This window comes from Leucoraja erinacea, chromosome 15 (assembly GCF_028641065.1).
Source record: "Leucoraja erinacea ecotype New England chromosome 15, Leri_hhj_1, whole genome shotgun sequence".
In the NCBI taxonomy this organism is placed as follows: Eukaryota; Metazoa; Chordata; class Chondrichthyes; order Rajiformes; family Rajidae; genus Leucoraja; species Leucoraja erinaceus.
Window position 1 is genome coordinate 20,139,496 of NC_073391.1, and position 6,000 is coordinate 20,145,495.

Below are 6,000 nucleotides of genomic sequence, written 5' to 3' on the forward strand. Positions count from 1 at the left end.
ATACAGCATGGAAACAGGCCCTTCAGCCCATCAAGTCCACATCGACTATCGATCACCTGTTCACACAGGTTCTGTTATACCGAAGATAGACACAAAATGCTGGAGTAACTCAGTGGGGCAGGCAGCATCTCTAGAGAAAAGGAAATAAATGATGTTTTGGGTCAAGACCCTTTTTCAGACTGAGCTTCAGGGGAGAGGGAGTTATAGAGATAAGGAAGTGTAACAGATCAAAAGACATGAAGATCGGGGAAAATGTAGAATACATCATCGTTCGCCAGGAGGAAGTGACAACAATGCAAACAGAGATAAAATGTAATCGGGGGGATAGTCAGACTAATCAGAGATGCTGCCTGTCCCACTGAGTTACTCCAGCATTTTGTGTCTATCTTTGGTGTAAACCAGCATCTGCAGTTCCTACACTTTCTCATCCGCTCTCAACACACCAAGAGCAATCTACAGAAGGCAATTAACCGATAAACCTGGACAAACTGGAGCACCAGCAGGAAACCCACACGGTCACAGGGAGACTGTGCAAACTTGGTAGCTCCACTAGTTACGGTTAAGGAAACACTGACGTTTCAAAGAAATAATGAGTTTTGTTTGTCAAGTACCTTTAATGTTCCTCCTTTAGAAGTAATGTCAAGATGATGTAATTCAAACAGATATAAATATTGGTCCAGACGCCAAGAATATCTCTCCTGTTCCCTTACATTTATGGGGCAGAAGTAGATGGAGCCTTGATATTACCCTTCACCTGATAGATGGCACCATCACTAGACATTCCCTCAGTATGGTACAAATTATCAGCCTAGATTATTGGTGTTTTGGTCAAATCTAACCCAGAATGACAGTTTATAATTCTCGAAGATGCTGGAGTAACTCAGCAGGACAGGCAGCATCCCTGGAGAGAAGGAATGAGTGACGTTTTGGGTCGAGACCCTTCTTCAGACTCTCTCTGGCTACCAGCTGGAGTATTAAGTGAAATGTGTTAGAGCAACAACAAGGATACATAAAAGTGGGGTGCCATTACATGCATGCTAAGGATTGGAAGCAGTGTGATGTGGACTGAGTTAAAACATTCCTGCAACCAACAGATCAATTTAATTTAGCCAACATTTTTGCTGTACTGCTGAAAGTTTGTATTCAGATTGCCTTTGCCTCTCCCTCTCTCTCTCTCTCTCTCTCTCTCTCTCTACAGTGATTCAGTACAGCAGCAATACTGCCATCTACCAGGCAACATGAAACACTGCACAAGTATATCCATCAATGCCATCCAAAAACTTACTGTACGTTCAGCCATTCACCATCCAGTCTACTTTCATTCACAATCTGCAACTTAACTCAGAACTACGAAATGCCTACACTATGGACTTTGGGCTATATTTTACTTTGTGCTATATTTTACTTTTGCCGTATACAATATATATATTTTTTAATTATTTAACTTTTTTTCCTGGGGTGACAGGATGGCGCAGCGGTAGAGTTGCTGCCTTACAACGCCAGAGATGCGGATTTAATCCTGACTACAGGTGCTGTCTCTAAAGAGTTTGTATGTTCTCCCTGTGATCACGTAGGTTTTCTGCAGGTGCTCCGGTTTCCTCCCACACTACAAAGACGTACAGGTTTGTTGGTTAATTGGCTTTGGTAAAGATTGTAAATTGTCCCTAGTGTGGAGGACAGTGCTAGTGTAAGGGGTAATTGCTGCATCTAAAATGTGTTTATGTTTAGTAATACTTTTTTTAGTTTTTCAGTTCCTAATCAAAATAGCCAATTCGGCCCAGATAATGCAAATACTGTTCCCCAATTCACCACTCATGTTATATATACTTCACTTTATGGAAATACGTGAAATAACAGAACTATCAGTAATTTAGAGATACAAGGAACTACAGACACTGGAATGTTGAGCAGATCACAAAGTGTTGGAAGACCTTAGTGGGTCAGGCAGCATCTGTGAAGGGAATGCACAGGCAATGTTTTAGGTCAGAACCCTTTCCTCAGCAGAAAACAAAGTGCTGGATAAACTCAGTGGGTCAAGCTGCATCTGGGCAGAACACAAAATGCTGGAGAAACTCAGCGTGTTAAGCAATTCTGAAGAAGGGTTCCGACCTAAAATGTTGCTTGTCCATTCCTTCCCCAGATGCTGCCTGACATGCTGAGCTCCTCCAGCACTTTGTGTGCTGTATCTGCATTTTGGTGTGTTTAAGTAAAGCAAAAGATACATGATTGTTATTGCTGCCGGTTTTACAGCAATATAAACTTGTATTTTGTTGCAAATTTCATGACGTACGCAAGCCAAAGGATTATATTGTCTGCTTAGTACTGCCTACCCACTGTTGAATATGCGTCCTGGACTCATGGAAACAGCATAGCAGGTGGAAGGAGAGTCCAGATAGTCAAGAGTGTTTTATTGTCCCATATCCCAGAGAACAATAACATTCTTACTTGCAGCAGCGCAACAGAATATGTAAACATTGTACAGGGTACACTGTAAACAATATAATAAATGAGAGAGAAAAAAAAGTTTAGTGTGTGTAGATATACACATACTCACAATTACACACATCTATATAATTAAAAGTCTCATCTTGACCACATTCTGTCTGCACTGTATATTGATTTTAGAAAAAATGCTACCTGTATCGCTGTGATTTTTGGCCATCTTGCTTAAAGTCCTCCACCGCTGAGCCAGCCCTGAGGATTTTTCCCTTCGATGAAAAATAAAAAAGTTTTCAGTGCTTAAAAAACCTTGAGATCAGCTGATTGGCCCTCTCACCTGTCAATCACCACGATGAAGGTAACGCCCCTTCCGGTGGGGGGGGGGGGGCGGTTCACGATTATAAAACCCCGGATGCCTGGACGTGAGTCAGTCACTCTGCAAGATCGCGAGGGAGAGGCCACTGTCATTCTAAGCTGTGAATCAACTGAATTGTGAGTCTGCAATGTACTTGCAATAAATTTGTTAGCCCGTAATGACATTCCCCTGAATTGTTTTGCCTGCAGCCCTGCCTGTGCATGAAAGTGCAATGTTTAATTGGAAATGAAATGACAGTGCCATAAGTTGTTTGGCCTGCTGTCCTGCCTGTGCTTGAAACTGCAATGCTTTATTAGGTCCGACTGTGGTTGGAAGGAATAAATGCTTTATTAGGTCTGCCTGTGTTTGGAAGGAATAAATGCTTTATTAGGTCTGACTGTGTTTGGAAGGAATTAATGCTTTATTAGGTACAACTGTGTTTAGTCCAAAGGTCCCGCTCATTTTGTGACTTCCGCTTAGTGGACAGGTCACGCAGATTGCGTAATTTCCGGTGAGTGCAGAGGCCATGGAAGTACAGATGACTACAGAAGACCCACAGTGGAGAGGCTGCACTCAGCCGTGTGAGTAGATTCAAGAAAGCTTACTGTCATATATATGGTGTGTGAGTCAGTGTGTGTGAGTGTGTGTGAGTATGAGTGTGTGAGTGTGTGTGTGTGAGTATGTATGTGAGTGTGTGTGTGTGTGTGTATGAGTGTGTGTGAGTGTGTGTAGTGTGTGTGTGTGAGTCTGTGTGTGTGTGTGTGTGTGCGAGTATGTGTGTGTGTGTGTGTGTGTGTGTGTGTGTGTGTGTGTGTGTGTGTGTGTGTGTATGAGTGTGAGTGTGTGTGTGTGTGTGAGTGTACGTGTGTGTGTGAGTATGTGTGTGAGTGTGTGTGTGTGAGTGTGGTATATGTGTGTGTGAGTGTGTGTGTGAGTGTCTATGTGTGAGTGTATGTGTGTGTGCTTGTATGTGTGTGTGAGTGTGTCTGAGTGAGCGTGTGTGTGTATGTGTGTGTGTGTGAATGTATGTGTGTGTGTGTGAGTGTGAGTGAGTATGTGTGTGAGTGAGTGTATGTGTGAGTGTATGTGTGTGTGAGGTGAGTCTGTATGTGTGTCTGAGGTGGAGGGTGTCTGTGTGTGTGTGAGTCTGTGTGTGTATATCGGAATTGGTGGAGAGGTGGACTATTGCGTTGGGGGATCAGCCCTCCCGCGTGAAGCTTGGACCCAACGGGTCCCACTTAGGCTCCTATATCTTCTTCCCGATGGCAGCAGTGAAATGAGTGTGTGGCCAGGGTGGTATGGGTCTCTGATGATGCTGGCTGCCTTGTTGAGGCAGAGACTTCAGTAAATCCCTTCGATTGTGGGGAGATCATCTCATAAGCAATCCGAACCCTTCCTGTCAGGGCATCGCCTGCTCCATCTGTGCTTACTTTAGTTTAAAGATGCAGCATGGAAATATGCTCTGTGGCTCACCGAGTCCATGCTGACCATCGATGGTGGAGAAAAATGTACCAGTCCCGCATTGACCACATCAGTCACCTCACGACCCACAGAACTGAAATCACCCTCAATCACAGGGGACTACCTGAGAAAAAGAGATGGTTGTAGTTTGGCTGTTAAAAACCTTCATGACCTTCACTGTAGTATTACAAAGTCATCTTTTTTTAAATTGTAAATTAGAGGCAGAGGTCAATATGTAAACATTTAAATCTTTTTAATTTAGTTTTGCTTAGAGATGAACCACGGAAACTGCCCTTTTAGCCCACCGGGTCCACGACGACCAGTGATTCCCATATACCAGCACTATACTTCACACTAGGGACAATTTACGTCAAAGCTAATTAACCTACTAATCTGTGCATCTTTGGAGTGTGGGAGCAAACCAGAGCACCCGGAGAAAACCCACACGGTCACAGGGAGAATGTACAAACTCCATCCAGACAGAACCTGTCGCCAAGATCGAACCCGGGTCTCTGGTGCTGTAAGGCAGCAACTCTATCGCTGTGCCACCCTGCTACCCTGAATGTAGCACCATTTAGCTGAATTTTTGTGAATGTAGCAATATCTATTCATTACCAGAAATATGGTTTAACTTAAAATCTCTGCGAGCATATGTTAGCAATACCAACATTTTTATTCATAAATCAATTAAGACCTATGTGCAGGATTTTTTATTGTTCTTACTTAAGCCAAACAGAACCAAAAACATTGATTTGGCTGTTGGAATACCTCCCAAGCCTGAGAACCCTAATAGTAAATGATAATCGAGTGCTGGGGCAACTTATAAATGGGCCTTTTGTTGTTGGGACTTTACATATTGTTTTTCTTGCCTTCCTCAGGACTTTCCAAAACACACTACACCCAATGAAATACCTTTGAAGTTTTGCCAATACAGGTACTGTTGTTATGTGAAAAAGTGATCGCCAGTTCCCGCCAGTGATAATGACCAGGTAATGAGATTTTCAGTAATGCCAATTGTGTGATTGACAAGGCCTCTCAGGGTTGTTCCCCTGCCCTAATTCCAATTACTGACGGGCAACATTTTACATGCACACGAGAGAGCAATCAGTTTAATGTGTCATCAGGAAGATCCTTAGTACTTCCTGAATAATGCACTGTAACCAGTCTAGATTGTGGAGCACATGTCATTGAAGTTTTATTCCATTTCAGCCCAATCCATTGGGTGAAACATTTCTTCTGGCTAATGGCTGCTAGTATTCTATAAGAAATTACGTTGAGTTTAGTTTATGGTCACGCGTACGGAGGTAAAGTTACAAACTTTTGTTTTGTGCTAACCAGTCAGTAAAAAGATAATACATGATTACAATTGAGCCATCCACAGCGTACGGATACATGATAAAGGGAATAACATGAAAAACATTTAGTACAGGGTAAAGTCTGATCAATGATAGTCCGAGGATCTCCAATGAGGTAGATAGTAGCTCAGGATTGCTCTCCAGTTATAAGGTCATGAGGTAATAAGTGATAGGATAATAATTAGGCCATTCGGCCCATCAAGTGTACGCCTTTCATTCATGGATCTATCTCTCCTAACCCCATTCTCCTGCCTTCTCCCCATATCCTCGGACACCTGTAGTTGTTGGTAGGATGGTTCTGTTGCGTGATAGCTGTCTCTGAATCTGGAGGTGTACGATTTCACAGTTCTATACCTTTTGCCCGATGGGAGAAGAGGGAGTGGCCAGGAT